This window comes from Poeciliopsis prolifica, unplaced genomic scaffold (assembly GCF_027474105.1).
Source record: "Poeciliopsis prolifica strain line A6 unplaced genomic scaffold, Auburn_PproV2 SCAFFOLD071, whole genome shotgun sequence".
Lineage (NCBI taxonomy): Eukaryota > Metazoa > Chordata > Actinopteri > Cyprinodontiformes > Poeciliidae > Poeciliopsis > Poeciliopsis prolifica.
The window spans coordinates 389,299-408,668 of NW_026562446.1; the positions used below are offsets into that span (position 1 = coordinate 389,299).

The 19,370-nt window shown below is 40.3% G+C and overlaps 1 pseudogene; it reads left to right on the forward strand.

The window, feature by feature from the left end:
* Positions 1-9,979: 9,979 nt before the first annotated feature.
* LOC129352035 (sia-alpha-2,3-Gal-beta-1,4-GlcNAc-R:alpha 2,8-sialyltransferase-like) lies at positions 9,980-18,142 on the forward strand (annotated as a pseudogene).
* The last annotated feature ends 1,228 nt before the right edge of the window (positions 18,143-19,370 follow it).

Consider the following 19,370-nt stretch of genomic DNA (forward strand, 5'->3'; position numbering starts at 1 on the left):
GAACAAGGCGATCATGTTTGTTTGTTTTAGCAGATCTTTCATGTTTTACAGTGCATAAAATCAGGTTTGCAGTTTTTCTGCATCCAGATGTTTTTGTGTTTTGTTTCTGGCCTTCAGTCCTTCAGTCCTTTATAAAGATAAACAATTGAACTTTTACACAAAAGAGACATTTTGCGTTAATCAGAAAATAATTTTCAAGGCAAGGTGTTGAACTCGTCGTGGTTCTGGTCCGAACCGGACCGGACAGACGCTCCAGACTCCCGTCTTGGACTCGGACCGTTTGTCTCTGTCCGCTCTGCTCCGTTCACGGTCTCATTGACTGCAGGTTGAGCGCTGATAGACTAACAAACAGCCTTTTTATTAAGGGCCTGTCGGTCTGTGCTGGCAGCCAGAGATCTGAGAGAAGAACAATTCAGTCCAATGGGCTTCATGCTTCCCTGCAGGGAAACTTTCATTATGGGCATAAAAACCTGATCAAGGACCAAAACATCGACACGAACTCAACCCAAAGCCGAAGCTCTTTGTGTTGCTTTATTGTCTTCAATCGGCTTCATGGCGTTTATAGAGATTCATCGAATAAACTGGAAACGACTGGATGCTAACAATTAGCCGCTAAAGCTAGCGACCTGCAGACGCCATCACGACGCATCGAGTCACGTCTTTGCCTGATTGGCTGAATTTCAAAAAGTGGACATTTTCTCACTTTGAAACTCAGAAATTTTCTCTTTGCTTCTAGAAAATTTTTCAGTTGAAGCTCAAAATTTCAGATATTTTTCAAATTCATAAATTTTCTGGTTTCTTCTTGAAATTTTCTGAGATCAAAATCTCGAAGTTTATCTAGCAAAGAATTTTCTTTTCAAACGTTCCTCGTTGATTATTTTCTTGTTTTTCCTGGTTTTCAAGCCAGTTTTGTCCCATGAATCACTGAGGATCTGAAAACGTGGAGCGAACATTAAAACTGAAAGTCGTCTCTTGGACATTTTTCCTCTCTGTCTTTTCCTTCCCTGCTGTCCTCTGTCTCACCCGGCCCCCAGGGTGCCGTCGCCTCATTGGTCGGTGACATGACAACCAATTAAGCTCTAATTAATCAAGCTCCAGTTGACGGCTAATGTCCTGATGCAGCCGTGTGACAGAAATTAGGAGCTGGAAAGTTTAGCAGCGGAAAAAGACGAGCAGCAGCGACTCGGATAAATCAGTCAGTTATAAGAGAGAAATGTTGAGTCTTTGATGGGAGAAGGAAATAAATTTATTTTAAATCTTTTAAATAAATGTGGGACAGACTTTCAGTTTGGAAAAGTGAAGGTTTATAAATCTACAGCAAAAAATAAATAGTTATGTGATTGATTTCATATTTAATTGTCGGAGATTTAGATTAATCTATCAGATTAAAAAAGAAGTAAATTTCAGAAATTTTACATATTTCCTATAAAAAACTTGGACATTTTCTAATTTCAAAAGTCAAAAGTGTTCAATTTTACAAGCTCAGAAATGTCCATGTTTCTTTTTTTAGAATTGTTTTAATTATTTTTTTTCTTCTCTTTTTAGTGATGAATATCAAAATGTCAAAGTTTTTTATTAATACATTTCAGAATTTTTCTCAAAATGTAAAATATTTTCTTTGTTTTTCTAGATAATTTCTTTGATTAAAATTTTTTGGTGATCATTTTTCACACTTGAAGCTCAGAAGATTTCTGAGATTAATGTAAAAATTTTGGTATTTTTTCCTCACAAATTTACAACATCTTGAGTTGAGACAATTTTCTTATTTTTTCTAGAATATTTCTGAAACGAATCTAAATATTTCTGGGTTTATTTTATAGAAATAAGTCCTTTTTTCTATCTAATTTGCTGTCGTAATTGACGTAGACCTCAGAATGTTTGGTTATTTAATTGGATTTTGAGATAAATTGATAAAAAATCCAAATTCTGAGATGAAATTTGGAACTTAATTCAATTATTTTGTGGTGGCCCTGATGCGGTCCAGTGGATTTCCTTCCTGTTGTGTATAAACAAAGCACAGACCCCTGAGCTGCTCTCTGAGCCGTCCAATCGGGGCGGAGAGGCGGCTCTAAAAATAAACGTGCTAACCGTGGGGGGCCCGGGGCCCCGAGGCCGGCTGAATGGAAGTATTGATGAGAACAGAGCAGAGTGTTGGAGCCGCTGGCGAGAGGCCACAGCAAACTACTGATCGATTGTTTTCAGCACATCACACACACACACACACACACACACACACACACACACACACACACACACACACACACACACACACACACACACACACACACTCCGGTTCAAACCCTGTCGGCTTCTTGTCGTTATGGGAAACATTGCAGTGAAACGTCCAAAATTTCTTTACAATTTACTTTAATTCCAACTGAATTAGTAAATCAAACTCTCATTTGTCTGTTTAGCAGATTTTGAGGAATCTTCGGGGCCCCCTGCTGGCCTGGAGGCCAAACAGCAAACAGGAGACCTTCAGTTCAACTGATAGATAGATAGATAGATAGATAGATAGATAGATAGATAGATAGATAGATAGATAGATAGATAGATAGATAGATGGATGGATGGATGGATGGATGGATGGATGGATGGATGGATGGATGGATGGATGGATGGATGGAGGATGGATGGATGGATGGATGGATGGATGATAGATAGATAGATAGATAGATAGATAGATAGATAGATAGATAGATAGATAGATAGATAGATAGATAGATAGATAGATAGATAGATAGATAGATAGATAGATAGATAGATAGATAGATAGATAGATAGATAGATAGATAGATAGATAGATAGATAGATAGATAGATAGATAGATAGATAGATAGATAGATAGATAGATAGATAGATTGGAAGCTGGTTTTCCTTTCTGTGTTTTGTTTCTTTGTTCCCAGTTTGACCCTTAAACGTTGGAGATGGATCTACTGGTTCATCATCAGGAATGAGCTGCTTGTCTGCAGGTGGTTTGTCCAAAGCAAGGTGACCTTCATTACAGCACAGGATGGTGAAGTCATGGTGATGCATCACGCCTGCAGGGAGCAGAGAGGTGACGCGTTTAAATCCTGCAGATCATCCAGGATTCATCCCCAATCTGACAGGAAGCAGATTTATCATAAATGCAAAGCAGAACGTGGATTTATTTAAAATGATGGCAGCTGCTTTTTGCTTGTTCTCTGGGAAACGAGACGTTAAAATGTTTGAGGAGAAAAAATTCAGGATGAACAGCTGATGTCTGCAGAGCAAAACAGCGACTGGAGTTCCCTGAATCAGAGAACAAATGTATTGGTTCAGAGTCTGGAGACGAATCGAAGAAAGAAAACTGGTCCGACTGCAAACCTCGGTTCTGTTCGGTTCTGTTTGGTTTGGTTTGGTTCTGTTTGAGCCATTATATCAGAAAGCTTCTTGTTTTCCTATCAGGTGGGAAAACGTGAGGATGAAGAGAATCCAGACTGTGAAGTGAAAACAGTTTTTTGTCCTGTAACATTTTGCTGAATGAAGAGACGAAGCATCATTTCACTCCAAACTCCTGCAGCTAATCTCTCATTCAGTCCCAGATTATTAAACAAATGAAACGTTTCAGGACTGAGTCTCGGTTCTGTTTAAATGAAAACGGATCAAAAAGCAGCTTCCATGACGCCAGAAGTGAAACTGAGACGTTTCACCAAATCTTAACATTTACAGCGTCATTTAAAATAAATTCCCACAAAATAATTCATAACTAAGAACAAAAGCAGAGAAGAGTCAGAGCTGCAGCCGCAGAGGGACGGAGACAGGTAGAGGTCGCGACCCCTGCAGCCTTTCCTCATGCAGCTGTCTCCCTTCATCTCCGTCCTCACAGATCAGCAGCAGGACGAGGCAGAAACTTATGATTTGGCCTCTTCATGCCGGCGCCATAACTCACCCGACGCCTCGCGCCTGCTGCCGCGGCAGCGGGGGCCGCGCCGCCGGCCCGGTCCCAGAGGTCCGCCGCCAAACGGGACAAATGACACCGAGACGACCCGGGTTAATAGAGCGGCGTCTCTTTTAATTAAAAAAGTTAAACGATGCGACGGGGCCAGGATGTTATTACAGCAGAGCAGAGATGGACGGCGGCCTGGAGGACGGGTTAATGAGGACACCGGGGAGCGGGTCGGTACCGGTACCAGAACAGAACCACTATGAGTTCACCAGTTTCACTGGATCAGATCAGCGGGTAGAAAATCTTTACAGGACGATCAGCTGCAGCTGGAGAGAAAGAAATGAAATGAAAAATAAGAAAATGAGAGGAAAAAAAAAACATCTGGAAATAAAGAGGATGAATGAGTGGATGAATGGATGAATGAGAGGATGAATGGATGAATGAGAGGGTGAATGGATGAATGAGTGGAAGAATGAGAGGATGAATGAGAGGATGAGTGGATGAATGAGAGGATGAATGGATGAATGAGTGGATGAATGGATGAATGAGAGGATGAATGGACGAATGAGAGGATGAATGAGAGGGTGAATGGATGAATGAGTGGATGAATGAGAGGATAAGTGGATGAATGAGAGGATGAATGGATGAATGAGAGGGTGAATGGATGAATGAGTGGAAGAATGAGAGGATGAATGGATGAATGAGAGGATGAATGGATGAATGAGAGGATGAATGAGAGGATAAGTGGATGAATGAGAGGATGAATGAGAGGATGAAAGGATGAATGGATAAATGAGTGGATGAATGAGAGGATGAATGGATGAATAAGAGGGTGAATGGATGAATGAGTGGATGAATGAGAGGATAAGTGGATGAATGAGAGGATGAATGGGAGGATGAGAGGATGAATGAGAGGATGAGTGGATGAATGAGAGGATGAATGGATGAATGAGAGGGTGAATGAGAGGATGAACGAGAGGTGAATGAGAGGGTGAATGAGAGGATGAATGGATGAATGAGTGGATGAATGAGAGGATGAGTGGAAGAATGAGAGGATGAATGGATGAATGAGAGGGTGAATGAGAGGATGAACGAGAGGTGAATGAGAGGGTGAATGAGAGGATGAATGAGAGGATGAGTGGAAGAATGAGAGGATGAATGGATGAACGAGAGGGTGAATGAGAGGATGAATGAGTGGATGAATGAGAGGATGAGTGGATGAATGAGAGGATGAATAGGATGGTAGATGATTTTTAATCCACTTTCTGATCTCTGCTGGTGAAATGCGGAACAATCAAAGTATTTCAGTTTCTTTTCCCTCCTGAATCCTAAACTTTCCTCAGTTTATGTCAGAAACCTGATTTCAGCTCATCATCATGTATTTCCTGTATTTCATCCATCAGTTGCTCTGGTTGAATAAACTCAGAAACTAAACGTTCAGTTTCTGATATCCTGATTGATCTTCGGTTTTAACCAATCGCTGCGTTTAACCGCCTGGTTGTTACAAAATGAGACAAACCCAAAGTTCCTTTTTCTGTTTAATTTCTGACACCGATCCAACGTCGAGCCTCTTAGGGTCCGCCAGCTTTCACTGCTCCCCTTCCCCCTTTTACAAGTCATCATTTATTAATGGTAAGAGGTCTGCGTAAAGCATTAGCCGTGTTTGTGATAAACCATTAGTGGTGTATTTCATTTCTCAGTAGGAAACGGCCGAGCGCTGGGGGCCGTTAGGATCCGTTAAGAGGCGGCGGTCGGGGGGAGAGGTTCTTCCCTCTGAGGTGATTAGAGCCGTCCATTTAGTTAGAGGGTGCGTACGCAGACACATGTTCAGAAACCCAACATGTCCGCCTGCTGTGCTGATGAGCTGATTTACAGGCTGACATGTGGTGAAAACATGCAGCCGTCAGCACTCAGCCCTTTAAGACGCCTTTAAAATGGCTGACGAGACGATTTTCACCTGAAAAGTTTAGAACCGGGGGTCCAACTGATCAGTGCTGTTATTGGAACTTTTACTGAAAATATTTACATGTTTTACTAAAATCTACAATTATGTTTGTGTCCGATGGTTGAAGTTTCTGGAGGAAACTCCAAAAGAAAAGAATAATTAAAGGGACGGTATTACATATTTCATAGCAGAATTAAATTAGTTGTTGTAAAAATGCTACATGGATCAAATATGACCTGACCTTCAAATTGGGCCTGTGTCTCTTTAAGAAGCTTCTGTTCTTCCTGAGGCTCCGCCTCCAGGAAGTCATCCCAACATGGCTCCTCTATTAACCCTTTAACAACGTTTTTACTCTGAGAATGAGCTGTTTGCTAATTGCTGCTGGCTAGTCTGAAGGAGCTGTGCCCTGAAGGCGGGGCTAAGTCCACCCAGATGTTTTGTACAGCTGAATGGTTGCCATGGAGATTAAAAAAGTCTTCAAATATGCATGAAAAACATCGTTTATGTTTGTAATGAGGGAATATAATTTTAAAGACAGTTTTACATAAACTGCCCCTTTAAAGAGATGCAATGGCCTAGTCAAAGTCCAAACCTTCAGATCTGATCAGCACTGATTAATAAAACTGTGGAACTGAAGCAGGACATTCCTACGTCTGTCTGTCCACATCGATCGTTTTATTGATTCCGATCAGCAGTTTTCCTCCTCCTGCTGCAGAAAGGATCAAACGGGAACGTCGCTCCGGATTCCAGAGCCGGACGGCGGCGAAGCAGGAAGTCACGGAGTCGACCTCCGTCTGGTTAACGCCGCTAATTTCTGAACAAGTGAAGCTCAAACCTGCCTGCTTGTCAAACATCCCTGGAGCAGAAATCAATAGATCATCATCTCTACAGGTTACTGCCTACCAGCAGGGGGCCGCGAGGAAGAGGAGGAGGAGGAGGAAGAAGAGGAAGAGGAGGAGGAAGAGGAGGAGGAAAAAGAGGAGGAAGAGAAGGAGAGCTAGGAGCTAGGAGCTAATGTTAGCTCCTAGCTAAGGTTAGCTGCTAGCTAACATTAGCAAGCAGCAATTATCTTTTTATTAAAAAGATAAAATCAAATTCTCCCCTGAACATGAATCAGAATAAAAGCAGCTCAGGCGTTTTGTGTCTCATTAAAAGTCAAATCTCTCATAAATGTTCAAAATTCATGAACTAAATTCCCAGAATATGAAACTATGACTCAGTTTCCTGCTCCATTGTTTCTGTATCGATCATCCTGGAGCCATTGTCCAAAAGCAAACAGAGATATCAGCCGTCGGTCAGAAACCAGTGTCAAACTGGGATCCAGTTGAAACAATGATCAACCTGCCCAGTCAGTGAGTTGTAGATATCGATCGTCATTTTTACAGATCATTTCCTCTGAAGATGATTAATAAATCTCTATTAAGCCTTCAGGCTTCGGCGGCTCTTCAGAGGAACCCACATTCACATCCACATGATTTATCAACCATTTGATTGGACTAGACCATTTATGAAAGAGAAATGTTGGGCATAACCTGAAGAAAACCAAACTACTGCTAGTTTATTTCTTTAATTAGTCCTAAAGTTTTGGATTCTTCTCATCAATAATTTCCACTAAAGGTTTAATTTATTTAAAGTTTCCCATAAGAACGGCTTTTAGACGTCAAAATATCTGTAAACTTTTACTATCGATCCACGATATATCGGTACAAATATCAATATTGGCCAATATTTGTCTTTTTTATTGCGTGTTGTTTGAGCATAAGAAACATTTAAAATAAGTGACGATACAAATGATGCATAAAGCAGCAGGAATTTAAAATGATGAAACAGTTTGGATCCGTTTTGGTTCTGGTTCTGTGATGACGTCACTTTGTGCACCAAGGATGCAGCAATTTGTTACTAAAGAAACATAAAAGTTTCTTATTTTAAACTTTAAAAAATCTGACCGTATATTGAATATAGTAGTAAAAATAAAACTCAAACTTCATGATTATTGATCAGTTATTTATTATTGCCATTAAGGAAACAATAAATAATTCAGTAAAGATAAAAATGTCCACATTTTTAGGTTATTTGTTTTATAATTTCAGCATCTTCGGCGTTTTGACCGTCGTTCTGAGTCTCTGCTCCAGACATGAAGCAGGTTTTGCGATGATGCTCTGATCTCCGTCCTTTTTCAGGTCGTCATCACGGATCGGATCAATGGCCAACCAATCGATTCTGTTTACAGTCAGGAGAGAAACCAGCAGCAGGTTCTGATTTCCCAGATAAATGAAGGACAGACAGGCTTACAAAAGGATGTGAGGAAAATAATAAACCAACAATAAACAGCAAAACATAAACCGAAGACGTCTGCAGAAGGCGATGGCTTTCAGAGACAAAAGATCAAATATATTTAGCTTCAAGTGAAATATTGAGTAGCTAAATTGGCTAAATATTTACCAGCTCAATATCTAATTATTTAGCTCCAAAATATTTAAATCTCAGCTAATATTCAGTTCTTAGCACTGAATATGATCTATTTCTAACTAACTCTTTAGTTACCTTGGAGCTCATATTCAAACTACTAGTTGACACTTAACTAGTAGTTTTACAATCAGTGTTAAGGAATTATTGATGAGATATGAGCTCCTGTATTTTTCACTTAGTTTTGTCTTTAAGCGTTTTAAACATGTTTGCATTATTAAAGTTCTCTCTGATATTTTGTGGTTTTCAGTTTGGAAAGTCAGATTTTTATTTATTTGAGTGAAAATGTGTTTGGATTCACAGAAATGACCTGAACAGAAACATCAGAGCGTCTGAGGTTTAGTTTTAGTTTCTGTCTCTCATTTAGCTTTTGAAGCTGCAGACGGACAGAAAGCTGCTAAAAATAACTGGTTCTGGTCCGGCGGGTATTTATTATCCGGTTTTAACGAAGCTGAATGTTCAAGGTCAGGCTGACCAATCCGGCGTCCGCGTCTCGTGATTCATCATGGCCGCCTGCGAACCGAGGCTGGAGATGAGCTGTGAGAGGAAACGGCAGGATGTGGCGCTTTATGTCCACCGGAGTGATGGAGGACGGAGCCGCCTGTACATCACTCACACTGTGTGTGTGTGTGTGTGTGTGTGTGTGTGTGTGTGTGTGTGTGTGTGTGTGTGTGTGTGTGTGCTTTCCCATCAGCCTGTCTCATTTATTCTCTTTATCCCAGTTTGGCTCCCAGGCTAAAGGCAACAGTTATTTCCTGGGTTTCATCTCCAGGCGCCGGAGTGAAGGAAATGATGCGTCTGCTCAGTTTGTTCTGAACTTTATTATTCATCAAACCAAGAGAAAAACTGAGTGAAAGTTTAAAGACTTCCCAGAGAATCATGGGAAAATATGCAGCAGGTGATCAAACTCACAGATTGACCCGTCAGCATCAGGCTCAAAAACAACAATAATAATTTGGTTTATTTCACCTGCAAAAGATCAAATATTCAATTAGAAAACTAGATATTTAGTTTGCCAAACTAAATATTCTGCTGAAACCACATGTTTAAGTTGCTATCAAAATTTATTTAGTTTTAAGTAAGTATGAAGCTCGTTTAGTTAGATAAACATTTAGCTTGCAAGTTAAACAAACGTAATATTTAGTTTAAGATTTGACTCAAATCAGTTTGTATCTAAATATTTATCCAGGTTAATAGGAAGCTAAATATTCAGCATCATAGCTAAATGTTTAACTAATTATGTATCTGACATTGAGGTCTTGCTGATGCAGCAGAGCACGGTGGTGGAGAGGTGATGATGTGGGAAACATTCTGGGGTCAAATGAGGTCATTTCGATGCTGGATGATCCATCTGCTCTAAAAATGAAAAATAATCTCAAGCAGGAGAAAAAAATGTAGAAAAGCCTGAATAGAAATGTAAGTAAATAAATGTGATGGGTTTTTGCTGAAGTGATGTGACGCAGTTTTTGCGCTGCTGCCTGATTTTGCGGCGCTTCGCGCTGCGTTCAGGTGCTGTGGGTTAATTCGGTGTCTGGAGACGTTTGGCTGCCTGTCCTCTCTCTCCTGAAGCTCCGCCTCGGACGTTGCTGCCGCTGCTGCTTGTTTATTTGATTACAGCCTTACAGGAGCAGCTTCTCCTTAAAGCGACAGCAGTTTAATTAATCAGCCTGAACCAGCAGCATCAGGAGGAGGAAGAGGAGGAGGAGGAGGAGCAGCAGGAGGAAGGAGACCGACGCGGAGGATGCAGATGCAGAGCAGCATCCATCTTCTCGCTGCCTCTCTGCTCTCGGCGCCTTGCAGGAGGACGATGAGTCGGATCTGAGCCGCCATGGATGCCGGGAAACCGTCCAGCTTCTGCTCTGCTTTGCAGCCTGCAGGAGGAGCGGGCCGTGAACGCGTCACGCATTCAGACAGGCGGTGAAGCTGCGGGTCTCCAGCGCGGCCTGTGAGGTAACACCACCCTGAGCCTCCTCCCTCCGCCCCACATGGACCTCTGACAGCCGCCTTTCGCTCCGCCGCAGACGCGGTGCGCAGATGCGGCGCGCCGATGCGACGCGCCTGGTTGTCCGCGCTGCGCGCCGCGCTACGGCCGCTCGCTGAGGCTGCGGCCCGGGACGGCGGCTGCCCGCGGCGCGGCAGGATGGTGCGCGTCGCCAGCGCGCTGGGGCTCATCATCTTCAGCGTGGCGCTGCTCATCCTGTCGCTCATCAGCTACGTGTCCATCAAGAAGGACTTCCTGCCCGGATCCCCGCGGTTCGGGGCCAACGGAGGCCCCAGGATGTACATGTTCCACACGGGGTTCCGGTGAGTCCAGAGGAGGTTCTGATGAGGTTCTGATGAGGCCTGCTCTGTTTCCATTGGCTCTGAAAAGCCAAACCTGACTCATCATGTCACAGATCCTCAGTCTGCAGAATCTTAATCCATCCCTCACTTCCTGCCAGTTGGACCCAAAAAGCCTCAAATAGAAACTGATTTTCCTGACAGGCAGGAAGTGAAATATTTACTATATCTAGTTTAATATTTACTGAGAGAGAAATATTTAGCTTTAAACACATTTAGCTAACAAGCTGCAATGGCTTCAATGTAAATATTTACATACCAAGTTCAAAATTTAGCACTAAAGCTAATTTAGCTAAAACAAAAACAGTTAGCAAGCTAGCTAACTCATTAGCAGGCTAAATATGTAGCTTTAATTATGATATAGTTAGCAAGTTTAACATTTAGTTTCAAACAAATATGTAGTTGGAGCTAAATATTAGCTTGTTAACTAAATATAAAGTTAACAAGCTAACCTCCTGTTAAAGTTAAATATGTTGCTCTCTTACTAAATAAAGTTTTAGTTTGAAAACAAAGTATTCTGTTAAAGCTAATAATCACCGTTTAGAGAAGTAAAACTGAACACTGATCATTTTAAAGTTATTGCGCAAAGGGAGCCAACATGGCATTAGCATTAGCTTCTGCTACATATCGCGTTGGTATAGCGCTTTAGCATTAGCTTCTGCTAATGTTATGTATTTTAGATGTTGGTGACAGTTTCCGCCAGAACAGTGTAAGCTCATCCATTTTTCATAGTTTCATCTAAAATATTGAAAATAAAATTGGAAGCAGACAGGAAGAGGTGAGGGAAGCTGTGAAGCTGTCAGGCTGTAAAGCTTCTGCTCTGAACTGTGCATCAGTGTTTCGGTGTTATTGACTTTCCTCTGCAGCTCCTAACAGCTTTTAACGATTCCTCTGGGGAGAATATGAACGTTGCTGTATTTCACAATGTTAACTCATCCAATTAAACTCGTTACGGTCCGAGTCGGTTCGTCTGAAACCAACTGTCTAGGTTCAGAGTGCGAGACGGGTGGGGCATTAGCATAGCACAGGTTCTGGTTGGATGCACTAACAACATGCTAGAGTTAGCATGTCAAGTGTCAAATGTTGCTACTGAGGAACTTTATGTTTAAGTTACTAGAATGAGACATAGGGCACCATACGCTAATATGCTAATAGATAAGCTAATATTTCGACTAATGCGTTTTGACATTTTTGCTAACTTTTTAATACATTTATCCTTAGCATTAGTTTCTCTAAACACGACTTTAGCGATTTAGCATTGAGTTTCCCTAAATATGTTGGAAATGCACTTTAGCATTAGCTTATGCTAAATATGTCGGCATTTCACTTTAGCAATGTTATTTTTCTTGATAGATTTATAAAATCATTGATGACGTAAAACTTCCTAGGACTGAATATTTTTATGCACTTTATGTTAATATCTAACGAATTTTCTCATCACTAGTTGTGTTTGACCTCTGACCTTTTTTGCTAAGTCTCTTTTCTGTCACTCAGATTAGCAACTCTATATTTAAATGACAGCACTGTGCAAAATATCTGACTTTCTGTAGATTTTCCTTCCAAGCAGCCTGATTATTTTCATCATTATTATTTCATTATTGCGTCAGCTGCATGTTCAGCTCCAATGTGATGTTAGAGCCTCTGGTGTCGGTTTAAAGCTGAGAAGTCAGATGTTTTTGTATTGTTGTTGTTTTTTTACCTCTTTGCTGCAGCGAGAGGCCGCCTCGTAAACCTGACCTGAGGTGAATACAGAGCGATGTTTTCTACCCGTCTAACTACAACCAGCAGCTTTTGCTTCAGCTCCGTTTGGCTGGAAAACAAAACAAAACAAATAAATCTGCAGCCGACTGCAACAACTTTGTTTCACAGATGAGACAAAGCAAAGTTGAGCCAAAGACGCTGACTTTGCCTTGGCAACTTTTAGTGTTGATTTTGGAACAGCATCAATGGAAAGAGATTAAAAATATTGTTTTCATGACAAAAAGTTGGTTAGTAAAAGAAAAGGCAAAAAAGACACTTTTATAAACCTTTGACATTAAATACAAAAACAACAAATTGAGCTATAAATGAGTATTTTTAGTATCTTAAGCTGTTTCTGATTCAGCACTGCTTCCTTCTGCCTGAAATAATCTGTTTGCCGACATGAATGACCCGGTTACTGAACATCCTTTTAACTTCTTGTTGCTCTAATTTGACATGTGATTATTTTCATATTGTAATCAAGGATCCAGATTTGGTTTTTTGGAGTTATTAAACAGGGTTTTAGTTTCTTAAGTTAGCTTTAGCATAGCTATTGTAGCAGTTTTGAACTAGTTTTTTAACCTTTCCCAGTGCTTATGAAGATGCTAACATGCTAATGCTAACTGACTGCGCTTAAGAAAAAGGCGGGAAAACACAAACATAGTTTTTTACATGTCAGCATTATAGTTTGTTGTTCAATTTTACACTTTATTATGCAGATTTTTGCAGATGTTTTGTTTTGTATAACTAAAGTTGTTTTTTCAAAGAAACTCAGAAGAAAGTTGGTGAAAAAGGCGGAAAAATGGTAAAGCTAGCTAACGTAGCAGTTCCAGGTTTTTATTGTCATCAAAGTAAAAATAAAAACCATTTTTTTATATTTTAAACATTTATATTTCAATAAAAAATTGTATTGATGAAAAATCAGCTACATTATAAATCTATAAAAAATAAATATTACACCAGTTACTAATTGAGTATATTTCCTCATGTAGAGAAATGATTGAAGGAGAATTTATGTTTACTTTCTTTTACTACAAAAACTGTTCATCTTAACAAGAGAATTTTAAATATTTGGAAAAACATTTAAAGTAAAAAAAGAAATGATTAAAATCAGTAAAAGCTGAAAAATATAATATTTTATCCAATGTTTGGATTCTCTGCTAACAACTTGTTAAGATGGGCAACGTTGCTGCAACTTTTTGGCTTTCTTACTAACTTCTAAGCTCAACTTTGAAGTTATTTGCGCTTTGAATAAATAAGAATCTTCCAGATACAGAAAAGAGACTGAGAGTCTGCATTTACACTGAGCCGGCAGCGTAAATGAAAATGATTTGAATGCATCTGGTTTTCTGAACCATTTTGTTGCTGCAGTTTTTAGAAGCAATTCAGCTCCAATATTCTGATAACCAACAAATAAATAAAAATTTTACGTCTCATTGTGTCAAAATTCAACTTTTTATTCTAGTTTAATCCAGATGTCAATGTGTTTCTGGCCCTTTAAGAGATATAAGCAGGTAATCAGACAGGTTTTACTGAGCTGCACTGCAAAAACACAAAATCTCACCAAATATTTTTATCTAGTTTTAATGCAAATAAGAAAAAAATCAATTAAAAGTAACATTTTAGCAGAGGATAAAGTTACTCTTAAGTTGATTTTATGTTATTTCATGTGTGCTAAAAATATTTGCTTAAAAACTAGACACAAATAGTTGTTAAGATTTTGTGTTTTTACAGTGTAAAGATTAACTGGAGCAGAAAAAAATGTTTTATAATCTGTGTTTGAAATTAGTTTCCCTGCTGTTTATTTGGCTGTTTATTTAATCAAACTTGTTTTTTGTTGCCTTGACAGCTAAATATATAATTATCAAAAAAAAAAAAATAAAATATTGAGTTTTGTTGAAGAAACATTTAAAAAATAGTTTAGACATTTTTTTTTTTACATTAAGACTCCATATTGGTTTAAATGATGGACCTGTCTGATTATTGCTTAAATTAATCTCAACTTGAAGCAGTTATTTTTATAAGACATTTAAAAACTGATTTGTTTTACATTTCCGATGCGTCTGCATGCAGACGAGCTGAACTGCTTCTGAAAACCCGTTGAACTGGAAACGCTGCTGCAGGAAAACCCAGTTAATCAACTGGTTTGCTCTGCAGCTCCCAGCTGCCAAGTACCTGGATCCAGATTTCCTTCCTCTGTCCAGCGCTCTGACCGAGGATCTGCAGAACGCCTCTAAATGGAGGTACAACAGCACAGCTTTCTCACAGCTGAGGTACGGCAACAGCCTGACAGGCTTTCAGTGCAAACGGCTTCAGGATGTAGAGCAAACAGCAGCTGAAGCAGAAAATTACCCAAAGTTACTGAAAACTGGGACGTTTTACAAAAAGACGTGGAAATATTTTATTAAACATGTTTATTTAAAGTTGCAGTTTGTAAGTTTTATAAAAAAAAGTTTTTTAAATTATTGAGACATCTGTGAAAAAAATGTAGCTCCTCTGTCTTTTCTCAGTGTTAACCAAGAACAACCAATCAGAGCCAGGAGGCGGGCCTAGCGCTCTCAATCATTCCTTGTCAGTAGCTTTAAAGCTAGTTAGCATGGCCACTGATGATGGCAGATAAACAGTTCTGCACCGTTAAGTTGTTAGCACAATTAACAGCACATTTATGAGGATGATTGACAGCGCTAAGGACCGCCTCTGGCTCTGATTGGCTTTGGCTCTTTAAGAAATATAAGCAGGTAACCTGACAGGTAAACTCTAAGTGGAGGAGGAAAATATGTTGTGTTTGAACCAGGGAGATATTTTAGTACTAACTAGAAACAACCAATCAGAGCCAGGAGGCGGGGCTTAGCGCTGTCAATCACGTCCCATTAGTACAGCATGTTGTGAATTCTAAAGCTAATGAGCAGTGCAACAAATGACAGCAGATAAACGATTTTTCTGTAATGTTGAGTTATTTTTTCATCACCACATTTAACAGCGCGTTTACAGGGTTGGTTAACAGCGCAAAGACCCGCCTCCTGTCTCTGATTGGTTGGTTTTGGTCATTTGTTTAGACGTAGCTCAGGGAGGAGATTCATGTTTCCAGATTATCTAACTTTTATTGTACTTTCACAACATGATGACACCTTATATAAAACAGCATTTAGAAGAGAGTTTTGTTGATTTATTTAAAATAATCAGACTTTTCCACTAAGAGCTTCTCTGAACCGTCTTGCAGGACGGAGATTTCTCAACACATCGACGTCCCCCGTAACTTCACCTTGACCCGGGACTCCGTCAAAGTCGGCCAGCTGATGCACTTTGACTATTCCAGCCACAAGTATGTCTACTCCATCGGCGAGAACTTCCGGTCGCTCCTGCCGGAGGTTTCGCCCGTCCTCAACAAGCGCTACAACGTCTGCGCCGTCATCGGGAACAGCGGCATCCTGACCGGCTCGCGCTGCGGGGCCCAGATCGAAAAATACGACTTTGTCCTCCGATGCAACTTCGCGCCAACGGAGATTTTTAAGAAGGACGTTGGGCGTCGGACCAACATGACGACCTTTAACCCCAGCATCTGGAGAAATACTACAATAATCTGCTGACTGTGCAGGACAGGAACAACTTTTTCCTGAGCCTGAAGAAGCTGGACAGAGCCATCCTGTGGATCCCGGCGTTCTTCTTCCACACGTCGGCCACGGTCACCAGGACGCTGGTGGACTTCTTCGTGGAACATCGCGGCCAGTTGAAGGTCCAGTTGGCCTGGCCTGGAAACATCATGCAGTACATCAACAAGTAAGACTCATTTCATCAGGAAAAACTCAGCTTTTAGATGCAGGTGAGCAAAGTTTAGTTCATCTGCTGATGGAGCGTCTAATGCATCAATTTCGATCAGTTTTAGCTCTGGACTTTGTCTAGACCACTCCATTTCATCCATAGCTGTTTGTTGCTGATATTCACATGATATATTGAGCAGCTTAGGGGTGTAAATACTTTTGCCAGGTGCATGAAGCCTCCAGATTGTGAAATAAAACCACGTTTCGGTGTCCAGATCCTGTTTTTTAGTGGTTTCCAGAAGCTAACTTGCTGCAGCTTCGCTTTATGTTTACAGCAAAGAGGAGCTTTAGCCTGCAAAGCCGGATTATGAGGAAGCGGCTATTTAACGAAGGGAATGAAAGGCGGCTGTAACTGTGGAGGGGGATTTAAGTCCGGCGCTTAATGGTGTCTCAGATAAGTAGGCAGCTTGTAACAGTAACCTAATCTTTAGCAATCCCATTAAATCCACCTGCAGTGGGAGAATTAGCACTTCCAGCAGATCCACAACTCCTGGACGCTTTTGTCCGGGACGCTGTGGAGAGTCTCCCCCTCTGAGAGGCAGAACCAGGACAAGAAGAGAGTTTTTTACTCTTCTCACCTTGTTAGTCAGTGGCGGTTCTTACAGGATGAGTCTGGATCAGCCCCGCCTTCTGCCTGCCACCAACCAAGCAAAATTAAGGAAATCCATCATTTCCAAATAGATCTTTGCTGTTCTTTTCTCTGCAGATACTGGAAAACCAAGCAGTTGTCTCCGAAGCGCCTGAGCACGGGGATCCTGATGTACACGCTGGCGTCCTCCATGTGCGACCAGATCCACCTGTACGGGTTCTGGCCCTTCGGCTGGGACCCCAACACGGGGAAGGAGCTGCCGTACCATTACTACGACAAGAAGGGCACCAAGTTCACCACCAAGTGGCAGGAGTCCCACCAGCTGCCGGCCGAGTTCAAGCTGCTCTACAAGATGCACAGCGAAGGTCTGCTGAAGCTCAGCCTGTCGCACTGCGCTTAGCGGCTGGATTCATCCTGCTAACCAGCACAGCTAACGGCCAAACGACGGCCAAACTACAGCGAGGACCGGACCTGGAGTCATTCAGAGCGAAAGCAAAATCAGGGCCGTAAGACGTAAAGGATGTGGGGGAAGCCGACCAAAAACAATAAAATTAGCGTCAGGCCTTTGTGCTGCATTTGTGCTGCTAGCATTTTAAAAGCATTAAAAAGTTTACAGAGGCTAACTGGAATCCTGGTACAAATTCAGTCAAAATTATTGTCAAACTTTTGTGATGCAGGAATATTTTCTTTGCTCTGCTTTTGCTTGAAAGACATTAATAAAAGTTCAAAGTTCAGAAGGTCAACCAGCTTAAATCCAACAAAACTGGTGTTAACATTGTACTTTGTACTTTGTGCTTCATTTTTTTGTGCTGCTTTTGCTTAGAAAATAGCAATGAAAATCTTTGCTGCACAAACATTTGACACCAATTTTGTTGGTTAATGTGGCTGGACTGGTTGACCTTCTGACCTTTAAACTTTCTGATATATCTTTAAAGCCATAGCAACACAAATTAAATTTGCTGCAGCACAAATGCAGCAGGGTTGATTGACACCAATTTTGTTTGATTTTGTGAATATTTGGAGCTGGTTGACCTTTGATGACCTCTGGAAGCATTTATTAACATCGTTGACAAGACAGCAGCACAAAAGAAAATTTTTGCTGCACAAACGTAGCACAAACTGACACCAATTTTGTTAGATTCGAAGAAGATGGGCTGCCAGCTTCTCTCAGGTGAGGAAATGGCTGCAGCTTTTGGGAAGAATCTGATCTCCAAACAGCAACAATCCAATTCACTGAAGTTTTTGCTTTCTAATGTTTAAATGAAAGATTGATCAAGTTTTATTTTTTCTGCACTTCTGTTAGTTTTATTTGCTATATATAAAATCTGAAAGTGCATTTCCAACTTTTGATCGTCAATATTATCTTAGGTGTGCAGAAAACATGTGTGGACTTAGTTAGCATCCAAAATGAGAGCTTTGGAAAAAATCAAGACGTCATTAAAACGTCAGGGCTCTGATGACGACATCAGATGCCGAAAGCGTCGCAACAAATGCAAAACCAGTTAATAGACTGGAAACAGACGAGGAGTTAAAATGGGAAACAAAGCAACTCAACACCAGAAGTGTTGTTGTGAAAATAAAACTGAAAACAAAACTCCACAAAATGCTAGCTGATAACAGCTAAACTGCCATTTTTATTTAGCGTGACAATAATCTGCTTTCTGATTCTTTAAAAACTTTTACTCAGGCCAAGTTCCACAAAAACACATTTCTATTGTCAAACATTTTCTGATGGTTTGTTAGCAGCTTTAGATTGCTAAAATTCTGAGAGTTGCTATTTTATGCTAGCTGTGCTAAGTGGCCTTTTTTTAAACACGTCATAATTTAAGCCCATTACCTTCAATAATCCAAAAATTACATTCAAAGATTTACTAATAGCTGCCGTAAATAATGTCTAATGTCCAGAAGCTAGTGCCAAAAGCTAATAGCAGTTAGCTGCCATTTTGGTTGTTAGGGAGACACTCATCTGTTTTCCAACTCTGTAGCCAGTTTCATGCTGCTGGCTGGACATTTGGTTTTAGTTTTCTGAAAAACTAATATTTAAATTTAGATTATATTTAATCATTTTCTCCTGGTTAGCTAGCAGGCCTACGACGCTAATGTTGGTTGGCTAGAATAAAAAGTAACAAGCTACCATTGCTAACAATTAGTTTTTTACTTTTATGATACTGTTATAAACAAGTATTAAATCCCAATAAATAATAATAAAAAACATATTTGTTATGGTTTCTTTGAGAATGCTAATGTTTGTTAGCTAGTGCCATTGCTAGCTGCTTTTTTCTGTTCACTAAATCAGAGTTTTTGCTTAGATCTAGTGATTACATTAAACAAATATTTATGTTTTAAAATTAGGTGATAGTCAAATGTTAGCTTAAAAAACAGCTGCAAACCATTAGCTTCCAGAAGCCCATTAATTTACCTGATTTTGATCTTTATCATTAAACTCCTTGACAAATTGACAGAACTGTTTTGATGCATGTTTAAAACTTTGGAGTAATTCTTTTTTTTTTTTTTATCTTACGTGACTGAAATATAAATTGGCTGCTGTTATGTTGTGCACCT